The following is a 12,500-nucleotide window of genomic DNA, read 5'->3' on the forward strand; positions in this document are numbered from 1 at the left end:
ATATATATATATAATCCCACTCCATGGCTATGTAAACGGAAAAATAAAAAATACCCTTCAGAAAAGCTACTGAGTATATATTCTAATGTAATATCGCATCTTCGCGTGACATATATAAATGCTAATGTAACTGGCAATTAAAAGATATGTATAACACGTGAAAAGGTGAAGATATCATCAATACTGGCATCTGAGAGACCTATCAATTAAAGTCTGTAGGTTCATAAGTGCCATGGACTTCGGAACGCAAGAAAAACTTTACTGCTTCTTCGGTGTGAGTTCGAACCACTTGAAGGCTAAAGCGTCTCATATTACATTAGAATATAAGTTATAGTAAGATCGTGGAGCTAGGGATTTCAAATCTTCGAAATTTTTATGGGAATTCGTGACATCACCAATTCACTTAGGAACGTTTGATCTACAGGGGTTGGTGCTGAACACCGTGAAACACATTTGATCCCTGAGGGGCTAGTGCTAAAACACCCTGAAACAGATGGATCACTGTTTCTCCGTGTTTAGTACTAGCCCCTCGGGTATCAAAATAATGTCCTTCAGTGGATTGGTGATTTCACGAGTTCCCTGAAAATCTCGGGGATTTCGTGAAATCACTAGCTTCACAGTCTGACTGTAACGTGTATATACAGTCACTAGTTATTTTCTGACGGACATTTTAGGTTTTTCTGTTTCCTTAGTTAAGGAGTCCTAATCAAATGTTTGCCGAATGTGAGGCGGCATTGTTACTGCTTGCAAATTAAAGTTAAGTTTCAGTTAGGGAACGGAATCCTAAGATTGATAGAGGAATTGATGCCTCATCTCAATTTAAAAATGCAATTAAGTTTCAATGAAATTGAAGATTTGACATTAAATCGTAATTTTGTACGAAACTTTTTAAATAGATTCGTTTTTATCACTTCCCAATGTAATTTTTCAGTATTAAACTATCGCTCATTCTCTTACTTGCTGTCATTTCTTCAGTTTTCTTTATGTAGCTGAATGGGCTTTTTGGCCGCAGTGCCTTGGCTTCGGCCATAAATAGCTCTCTCTCTCTCTCTCTCTCTCTCTCTCTCTCTCTCTCTCTCTCTCTCTCTCTCTCTCTCTCTCTCTCTCTCTCTCTCTCTCTCTCTCTCTCTCTCTCTCTCTCAGAAACAACTATAGTGATATGAATATGCAGTGACTGCCATTTTGATGTTTACGCCATGATTCATCAGTTGATTCATCTCGTAAATGCATCAGTCCATCTGTCTTGAAGTTGTCATTCAAGCAGCTGATTAAGAAATTACTTGTACCATATTGCAGTCATACGGCTCTCCTTTATTTATAGTTTTGTTTGTCGTAAGGTAGTATTGACTCATTTTGTCCTTTGTTCACTAATGCAATATCTAGGAAGACTTGGTTGAGGGAAGAGTGGAAGTGGAATGAAAGTCTATGGGACAAGAAACAGAAAAGCGAAAATAAAGTACAGGAGACTAATAAGTTAAAAGCAAACTAAATTGCTATTTTGTCATTTGGCTTCTCTCTCTGGAGAGAGAAAGAGAAGGTTTTTCTGCTTTATGCAAATCATATCTGCTTTTGTATTAGACTGGTGGAATGGGCTAAAGGAGAAACGAAAGGAGAGGAAAAAGGGCATCAACACTGATGGCCACTGTAAAGTGACTCTTAAAAGAAAGTTTTTAGTAACAAGGAAATATAAAACTGATAAAATTCTAAAGCTTAACAGCAGAGGAAAGTAAGCTTTTGCGGAAGAACTATTAGCATTTGTTCACGAATGTTGGTGACATCAGCCAGAGTGTGCAGTTCACACCACTGTTGTACTTCGGCTGGCTGCTAGATTTGGCAGCCCTCATGGATCACCCTAGCTACCACATATTCGGGAGTCAACAACAAAACAGTCAACAACAAAACCTGAACATGGGGTCCAGATTGCCCCCAGCATTGTTATTGTGATCACTTCTCTCTCCACACACTATCAAAAACAGATCAGATCACGACAATGAAGGCACTGTCACACTAGCAATATTTCCATCGACTTTTTCTGAATTTGTCGTCGACTTTCCAAAAGAGTCGACGTCATTTGGTACTCTGGTTGTCACACACCTTCTTCGTACTGTGGTGGTTGTCGTCAAAACAGTGTTGAAAACAAGTATGCCTTTTAACAGAAAGCCATCTGTAAAAGTAGGTCATGCTGTTGTGTTTAATGATGTTACATAGAATGGAAAAAAAAAGTCTTTGGGTTCGGTCCTGGTTAAAACGACGTGAAAACGAAAGCGTCTATTATAAACTAGTAAAGGATTTGAATCAGACTCTGTATATAAATTAAGCTGAAGAAACAATGTAAAATATGAAAGATTTGTGTATATATAATTTGATAATGCATACAAGATAACATAATGAGAGCAGACCTAGGCTATAAAACAGTCTTATATTCAAGATACAGAATACTTACTTGTATGAAGACCATCAAGTTTAGGAAAGTTTCCCCTGAGTTGCATGGTGATTTCTTCATAACGTTTCGTTTTGAGACACTTTTTTCATAAAAGTATCATGCTCGTGGTCCTTTAAGCATCGTCTCCCCTCATATCTTTGGCCAGAAACTTTTCTGATAACCTTGTCCACTGTACCAGCCCCTCCATCTTTCTTTTGATGACTTAAAATGCGTGCCCTCCGAGATTTAAACAAACAATAAAGTTGATGGTGGCCGTGGGTTTAATTTGTTTGCTCTCGCTTTCAAAATTCCTGATCAGTCAAAACATGAAAAGTCATCGTCAAATTCAAAAGTTGACGGAAAATTCGCTAGTGTGACAGCGCCCTAAGTCAGTGGACACTGGGCATCATGAGTATGAAATGGCCTTTACAAAAACTGGCCACTAGACTAAATAATGCACAAAGGTCTGGCTCGATTTCCCTTGAGAGCTCTTGGTTGTCCTCCCCTTAGTAGACAAAGCATGGTTCTTGCCTTAAAGCTCTGGCAACTGAGAGACCAAATACAGCCATGCCTACTGAAACAAAGCCATTAATGGTGTAAATTTGGCATTTTAGTTCTGGCTAGCTCTTTCTCGAGAATGTTAAAAGATTGTTTCTACAGCATGGTAAATAGAAAATTAGTTCTCACACCAAAATCTGGTAACTATTGGACTAACTACAGCCAACTCTACAACTTAGAAACAATTGTGTAAAAGTTAAAGCATACATGAGAAGTTGCCAGACAAAAACACAAATGTGCCCAGGATTAATATCTACCCTGCTTCTCAACAACTGGGCCATCTGTCACTAGAGAGAGAAAATACACCTCCATTTCCAAAATGTCTAAGCTCAGTAAGAAAAAAAAACTGACTATGATCTCAAAGCAATCCTGTACACTCTTCCCCCACATCATGTACTGGCTAGACATGCATGGGAAATAATCACCTATGAAGAACTACACCAGTTCCTCATCATAGAGTTTTCCTTGATGCTGCTTACCCACACAGCTGTCTTTGGGGCCCTAACAGCCAGCCATCTCCTTGGTAGGTACCACAACCCTACACCAACTCCTGCAAGAGTTCATTGACGTCCTCTGGCCAGAATTTTGTCAGACTTCTAGGGTACCAGCCAAATACAGCATCCTCCATCTTATAAAAATAATGGGTCCCTTTATCAACTCCAAGTTCTGCTGCCTGCCACAAAAAAATACCTTTAGAGAGATGGGATGAATGGGTTTTACCAGCCCCTGGGCCTCACCATGCCACATGGTCAAGAAACCTGTTGGACCATAGTGCCTCTGAAGAGACTGCAGGCAACTAAACCTTCAAACAGAGGCTGACCGACCCACTTTTCAACACAGCAGACATCACATCCACCCTACATGGAGCAAGAATCCTCTCCAAGTTTGACCTGATGAAGAGCGCTTCTGAAAAGATATCCTTAAAATGGCAACGTTCATGTCCTTTGGAACATACATCCTCAGTTATTCAACACTCAGCCTAGGTGGAAATTAACCTGGGCAACCTCTCCTTTTGCACATGGTACATTGAAGACACTCATATTCTCCAGGAATGAGAAGCATGCTAACAATTCAGGACCATGCTATCTCTCCTGCAGAATAACAGACTAACCATTTTTCCCAACAAGTGGCATTGGTGCTCCTCTGTTTAGTTTCTAGCCATTATACTTCCAAGAACAGCATTAGTCCTCTCCCCTTCAAGGTGTCAACCATCAGGAAATATCTGACCCAGAAAACCACAAGAGAACTCCAAGAATTCTTGGCAGTGGTAAATTACCATCACAGATTCCCTCCTAAAATCACAAAATCATGGTTCCAATCTACAGTGCCCTCTGTGAAATGCAAGATGATACACCCTCAGAGCAACCAAACAGACATGTGCTTATGCCACGACACCTAGTAAAGGCCTTTCACCAAAATGACAGATCATCAACCTCTTGTCCATACCTTAAAAAAAATATTATGAAAATAAAAATTTATGAAATACAGGACACTTCACCCATCAATGCCAGGTTTCAGCAGTTGCACAATAAAATATATTTCCTGTAAGAAAACCACTAGCAGACACATCATCAAGGATAGAAATTAACAAGGTTCAAATAGGAATAGACTTTAAAGATCCTGCTGATATCCAACAAGGCACCAAACATAACTATTGTACCTCCAAAGTAAACTTGAAATGGAAAGACATCCCCTTCAGAGCCATGGGAACAACAATCCTCTGTGATACCAGTGCAGGGCCCCCACACCCACTAATTCAAAGCTCTCTACAAGAAAGTTTTCCAACTCATCCACGGACTAGTTCATCCATCCAGCATAATGGCAGCCAAACTGGCAACAAAAATTCATATGGCACGGAGCAAAAGGAAAATGAAAATGGGCAAAACAGTACATATAGTGCCAAACAAGCTAGGTGATGCATCACGCTAAGTCCAGCATCAGGGAATTCCTTTCCCCCAGATGATGGTTTGGACATCTTCATTTAGGACCCTGTTCCAATGGGTTTAGGTACATCTTTACATATACAAAGAGAACCGCATGATGGCTGGAGGTAATCCCAGTGATAGAAGTAACAGCAAGAGCCTATGCAGAAGCCCTTCTCAATGGCTTGGTCAGCCTGTTTTGCATACAGGATGACATCACTCCTGACAGAGGCCACATTTCACCTCCTTAATGCGGACTGTTAAACATGCACTGCATGCAACTGGGGTATTCAACAGCCTAACTGAAAAATACAACTACCCTGGGTATTTTTTGGCCTCTATATGGTCTTAAACAAGTTCCCTGAACAAGAAATCAATGTATCACCCAGCAAAGTGGTATACAAGGAAACCATGTGTGTACCAGGTGAACCTGCCAGCAATGTCAGTCGCTCAGAAGAACTGGAAAAACTACAAAACGTTGTCAGAAGATTCTGACCACATTTCCAAACATACAGAAACAAAAAACTATTCATTCAGAACCAACTGAGCACATGAAATTTTGCATTCAAGAGAAACATGCCCACAAGACTCTCCTAACCCTGCCATACAGAGGCTGATACCCTGTCATTGAGATTACTCGCACAGCCTATCTGATGGATGAAGACATCCCCCTATCAACTTCTTTAGGTTTGGGCAGTAAATCTAGCTGCTGTCTACAGCAAATCCACAACAAAGAGTTAGCAGTGCAACTAACAACCAAAAAAGTGGAAGAACACATATCAAATTAGGTCAGGCTAGGGCAAGCATATATGACTCCAGTGAAACCAAGCGGTTAAATGGTATTAGTACTGAACAGTGAAAGAAACAAATATACTGGGTGTAACGAGTTTATGCAAATATTTGGGGAAATGAAAGAAAAAGTAATTCTTAGCAGAAAATGTTCTATAAACATATGCATTTTAAGGCTTCGTTTGTTGGTGAGGTGAATTTTTAAAATAACCGTTATCATTAAATGGCCAAGTAAGTTGGCGCGCACAGGATGCGGGAGTAGCCACGGCTATTGGGAGGGGATGGAGCTGATCACTTCACTTGTTACAGTCTAAACAGTCTCGCTTTTTCACCAAGAGTGCGTTCGGGTTACAAGTGTCAGATTCCTTATTCATTTTGTGAGCAAAAAACTGGAGACAATGCCTTACCGTTCCAGTAATGTGGAATATGCAGATATGAAGTGTATTTATGGGTTTTGCAACAATGAACTCACCTGTTATAATAAAAGGAAATCGGCGATTAGGACAACGTGAATAAAATACTTCTAAATCAAATGTATTCTTTAGATACTGGACAAAGAGGAAAAATATAAGTATTCACTGGAATCCAATAAAGGAAAGAATAACATGCTGACTGGAATCTCCCCTCCATCAAAGATAGGCCTATTCATTAAACACCCATCAAAGATTTAAAACGTATTTTCAAAAATCTCTCTTTCTCCATCAGAAGTATTCATCATACACCAGTTGAAGGGAAAAAACGCTTACGAAAATGCTTACGTCTCTGGCAGATGAAAAAGAATGGGAAAATTAACTTTCTTCAGTCTCCTGAAAAAAGGTAGTACGCATATTCAACCAGTAATCGAAAGAGGTAAAAAAGCTGACGTTTAAAGTGCGGTAACCTTCCTACCTGCATTCCCTCGTCATCATGATTACTGTCATTATCACTCATTCAGCATAGGACTAGACCTGACTCCTGATTTAACAATTCCTAGACTTTTACACTACTTTCTTGAAACATAAAGCTAATCATTAAAATGAGATTACCATAAAGTCTGTTCACAGGTGATTTACTAATTGAAGGGACTGTAATGTTACATTTTTCATAAACCTGCGAGAAAAAACTCATAATTAAAAGACTAGCAATCCAGTTGCTTATTGCACTTCATCAAACCCCCCCCCCCCCCACCCCCCCCCCCCCCCCCCCCCCCCTTCCTAAGACATCGCGCACGCCATCTTGGCCGAGAGCAGCGTTAAAGGAAAACAGGTTATTTTAAAAATTCGCCTCACCAATAAATGAAGCCTTCAATAGGGGCTTGGTCATAAGCATATTTTTTTTGCCACCATTCTCTATCTGAACATGAATTTGTTTTAGATATTTTGAATCACTAAGTATATCTTTTTTGTTATTCCCGTGTGCCAGTATTTTGTACATTAATGCTTACCTACATACCATTTCTCTCTGTATATTTTTTCAAAATTTTCACATTCTTCACCAATTCTAACTCTTATATAATTTGCATATAACATAATATGCAAGTACTTCATTGTTGTTTTCTACTTTTATGCTATCCCTCAGAACCTAGTACCATTTCGACACCTAGGACACTTATTAATGTGTGGAATGGATGTAGAACAGTCACGTATTTTTTATCATCACTACTGTTATTTTTCTCATATGTCTAAGTATATCACTTAAGCAAATATGCCCGTGTGGAATCAAAGCACGTGTCATAACTCACTTTTATTCTATTTTCTTTTGTGTTTTGGGAGAAGAGGGTGCCTGTGCTGCTCATGCTCTGCCAACATACCTTGTTTTTAACTGCTAAAACCCATGAGTGAGCACCCTAGTCATTATGTGGTCATGCGCCACTGACAACACTTGAACCACATGGGCAGTCTACCCTGGCATTGCTAATATAAGTACTTTCCGTCTGAAACGTGCATCAAAAGTGGATCAGATCTCGAAAAGAAATTAGTGTATTCTGTGCATCCCGTGTATGAGATTTAAATGTTATTGCATTCATCATGGCAGCTGCTGCAAGCTGCAAAGGTAGCTGGAACCACGGAATACTACAATGGCGGGGGCTCCAGTAAGGAGACCTGCTCCCTATTGAGGAAATTATATATAGAGAATAAAAAATAATAAAGAAAAATGTAGGGTAAGACAATTAAACATTGAAGTATGTTTTTTTGTAAGTCTGCTCAACGGAAAAGATTGTGAAACAGAACTTCTGTGGAACAACTTCTGAGGATATAACTATGCTCGGTATATAGCTTGTGCAGCTGTTCTACACATAACAAAGCTGTTCATATTACAACTTAAGCAGTGTCAAGCTCTTTTTCAAGCAACTTAGAAATCTGCTTAACTGTTCTGTGAGTACATCTTACACATTAGTTGAGGTGTTTAATGTAGAACGTAAGCAGTTGGTCCACTTGTACAACTGCGAAGCTGTCTAGGTTCTTTTCTCATACGTTACACTGCTGTGGTTATGTCGTTATACAGCATTCTGACGTTGTTTTGTTGGGCTGATTTGCCGACAACTTATGAAACTTCTCAAGTTTGTCTTACAACTTTGAGAGGTTGTTGAGCTTTGTGGTGTACCTCTTTTCATAGTTTTTCTGCAGATCTTTGCACAACTTTAATGTCTGGGATGTACAACTTTACTCTTCTGTTGAACCGATCTTTTCGTCAGTTCATTCAACAGATGAGCTCTTCATATTATATATTTTTTTATGTAGTTCTATGCAGCTGCTGAATTGTTCATCTTGGAACTCTACTGTGCAGTTAAGCGCTTATCTGTACAGCTTTGCTTATTCATTGAGCTGATCACTTCACAGCTTTACAGCTACAGGAGTGCTCATTGAACTACTCATTTTACTATGTATTTCGTGGTTGTACTGTTCATTATACTCTTGTGCGCGGCTGTTTGGGTATTTGTTTGCATCTTTGTGATGTTAAGCTGTTTGTCTTATTACACTTACACAACTGTTGATCCATCGATCCGTCTATTGCATAGTTGTACTCAACCATTTATCTGTTCTTTGTACAACCTTTTAGAGGGCTTCAGAGTTTCATTGTACATTGTTCCGCAATTGCTGATATTTTACAGTTCCTCGTTGGACAAGTGGTTTTCGCGCTCGGCTACCAATCCGGTGGTCCGAAGTTTGATTCTCGGCGCGGCCAACGTGGAATCAGAGGAATTTATTTCTGGTGATAAAATTCATTTCTCGATATAATGTGGTTTGGATCCTACAATAAGCAGTAGGTCCCGTTGCTAGGTGGCCAATTGGTTCCTAGCCACGTAAAAATATCTAATCCTTCGGGCCAGCCCTGTTAATCAGCTCAGTGGTCTGGTAAAATTAAGATATACTTAACTTTACAGCTCAAGTTACGCGCTGAATTGTTTGTTTTACTGTTTTATGTTCCTATTAAACTTTTGTTTCTTTTTGCACAATTTTACCTCAACTTTACAGTTTTTTGTAACAAAAGCGAAATGTTTGACCTTCTGGATGAGGAATAAATGATCTAGTTGCACAATGAAAAAGAAGGAACGTGCCTGGTTTGAAAAAAAAAAAAAAAAAAGCAGAGGGCAGATTGCCCGTTATTTTTAAACAAATTTTTGCGATCAAAAATGTCTTAAAAACTCGGATGATGTACTACACTACTTAAACCTTTAAACTTTGCTTGCTTCCTTATTTTTGCAAAGGGCTATTAGTAATCTTGCTCTCACTATTGTAAATATCTGTTTGTATCTCAAATAAATACAAATCATTTTGAAAGATTTACCTCGGGATAAGCAAAAGGGGTTGTTGATATTCCTTGGTTAGATGCTCAAGCGGCAGTCAAGTTCTGTGGCATTGCTGTGCGCCGTAAAATTTCAGTGTAATAGAAATTAGAAAATTCACCTGCTCATATGCGGTGACACCGAGGGTGGGAGGAAAAATAGTTTGGCTGTTGCGGACGAGTTTGCCAGATTCCTGCCAAGTGCCTTTTTGCCCTTCCCCCACATGACTCTCGTTGTCCCGTTCGTCTGCTGATTACTTCCGTTCATTTGATTATACGTCAAAGTTGGAACCGTAGGCTGAAAGTGAGTGATTACGCACCGACTGCAATAAATGAGTCGTGGAAAGTAAAGTAAGTTATGTTTGTATTATATAATATAATATATATATATTTATATATATATATATTATATATAATAATATATATCCATATCAATATATATATATAATTATATATTATATATAATACGTAGTATATGTATGTGTGTGTATTTATGTATTTATGCAAGCTTATTGGAAAACCATTTTAAGAAAAATGTATGTACTCTACTTTCAAGGAGATATTTAAGTTTTTTGTCATCTAATATATATATATATATATATATATATAAATATATAATATATATATAAATATATATAATCTATATATATATATATATATATATATATATATATATAATATGTAATAAACACACACACACACACACACACATACATAAACACATCCAATATTGTAGGTAAGTTTTGTGACTGGACGAATGGGAGCGGAAATTTAGTCAAGCTGTAACAGAGTAACAGATCATTTTTGCAATTTTGTTAGATCGCAACGTCTGACTCTGAATTTGTGAAATAGGCAATTTTGACAGGTTTCAAGATGATTTGTTGATAGACCATACAGGAATCATGCACCATAAAAACAAATGTGATTATTGACAATTGCTTAATTGCTGTTGCGGGAGGTCGCATTCGGTTCTATTGATAGGCATTAGACGATTTATAAATTGCTATGGCTAAATTTCTGTAATGCCACCGCAGACACTTTTAAAAGAATCCCCTTAGCAATTTTAATTAAAAAAATTTTTTTTTGACATATCGAATATATTGCCGACCTTAGATAACAATACTCCATCAGTTGGTTCCTCGCGATTTGGCTTTATCAAATCAGTAATCTTAAGATGGCAAAGGAACTTTGTTGTATATGATGCCATATTTCAATTTTAGTTTTCTGTAAAAGAAAACTATTGAAATGGCTATTTGTCTGCCCGTCAGCACTTTCTCTGTCCGCCCTCAGATCTTAAAAACTACTGAGGCTAGAGGGCTGCACATGGGTATGTTGATCACCCACCTTCCAATCATCCAACATACCAAATTGCAGCCCTCAGTAGTTTTCATTTTACTTAAGGTTAAAGTTATCCATGATTATGTGTATGGCATCGGTGTATGTACCAAAAACACAGGCCATAAACTGGTTCGTAGCTGAAAGTTTCAAGGGCCGCGGCTGAGAGGTCATACAGCTTTATACGCTGTACAGAAAACTCAGTTGCGTCGAAGAAACCTCGGCGAATATTTTACTTGTTTATATAGTCGCCAGCGTCAGTAGAGTGCCACATCACACCGAAAGAACAAATACTTCACTGTCTGGTCTCGCCGGTGAAGTAGAAAACTGGTAGGGCTGCAGTATACGTATATCTACGTATAACACACAAATATAGTAAATATATATATTATATATTTATATATATATTATATATATATATATTATATATATATTATATATATATGTGTGTGTGTGTGTGTATGTATGTATGTATGTAAGTATGTATATCTTACGACGGTCAAAATAACGCTCGGTTAAATAATTGGAGAGAACTCCTAACTGGAAAACGTAACCTACCTTTCAAAGTCCCCTTCTGTGACGTCTCTGAAGCTAGCTGAAAAAAATCAATTATAAAGCTCTAGGCAAATTCAAGCTCCCTCTATTACAAAAATATACTTTTTATTTCCCAAAATAGCTAACATGAAAATGGAATAAAATGAATTAAAGAATATCTCGGAAAAAAAAAACGTTAAACTAATTTTCTTCCCGAAATCCTATTTAAGTAAGTACTCCCTCTTATCTCATGCTGTCCGACTAATCATACTAATCTATCAGTAAGTCAATACAAGTCTAGAGAAATCCATTTTTTCATTTGGTGATTTCGAATCCATCTGAAAATGAGAATATAGTTATGAAACTATGAAATGTTAAAGTTCGTCAATAATTAAGTGTCGCATCGCACTCCCCTTTTTCTAGAACCGAACTCAGTGTCACTACATAAAGGTATTAACTTTTCCAAAGTCTTTTCTTGCCAACGTATCTTGTGGCCACTATGACAGATTGTCGTTTAATTGCTCCGTTAATTCACATACTAGAGATTATATCTCATTTACTGTAACCGACGTACGTATGTACTCACCAATAGACGTACGGATACACGCATGCTGCTTAACAAATGAATAAACACACACTAGTCTGTTCCCATGTACTCGGTAACCTGAAGAAACCACCTTTGTGGTTATCTCATGTCTCTGGAATGTATTCACGATCTCGTTAATGCACACGGCGTGTTTTCTATTTGTTTTTATGTCAGCATTTCCGAGGAATCCAGTGATTTGCACCTGTCTCTAACTGGCAAGAGCTAAGGTTATCAACCCCACTTATTTTAATATATATATATATATATATATATATATATATATATATATAATATATATATGTCTATTTATTCCCCAGACCAGTGCTTCAAGATATATATATATGTGTGTGTGTGTGTGTGTGTGTGCGCGCGCGCTCGCGTATGAATAAATGAAAGCCCAATGCTCAGATTGTGAATTTCTGGTGATAGAAGTTCACTCTCGACGTGGTTCGGAAGTCACGTAAAGCCGTAGGTCCCGTTGCTGAATAACCACTGGTTCCATGCAACGTAAAAACACCATACAAACAAAAAAACCAATGCTCAGATTGCCAGTAACGTCGAACGGTAATATTGTTAGCCAGACTCCTAT

The 12,500-nt window shown here is 38.1% G+C and overlaps 1 protein-coding gene across 4 annotated transcripts in view; it reads right to left on the reverse strand.

Annotated features, from left to right (window-relative positions):
* The window catches only part of LOC135220565 (calcineurin subunit B type 2), a 421,288-nt gene that overhangs the window by 352,678 nt on the left and 56,110 nt on the right, over positions 1 to 12,500 (reverse strand). For 2 of the 4 annotated variants that reach the window (XM_064257793.1, XM_064257789.1), the window contains exon 2: positions 11,350 to 11,386. The exons of the other annotated variants lie outside the window; for them this stretch is intronic. The gene's annotated coding sequence lies outside the window, so the exon portion shown is untranslated. The remainder of the gene's footprint in view (positions 1 to 11,349; positions 11,387 to 12,500) is intronic. 4 annotated transcript variants of the gene reach the window in all.

This window comes from Macrobrachium nipponense, chromosome 2 (genome assembly GCF_015104395.2).
Source record: "Macrobrachium nipponense isolate FS-2020 chromosome 2, ASM1510439v2, whole genome shotgun sequence".
Lineage (NCBI taxonomy): Eukaryota > Metazoa > Arthropoda > Malacostraca > Decapoda > Palaemonidae > Macrobrachium > Macrobrachium nipponense.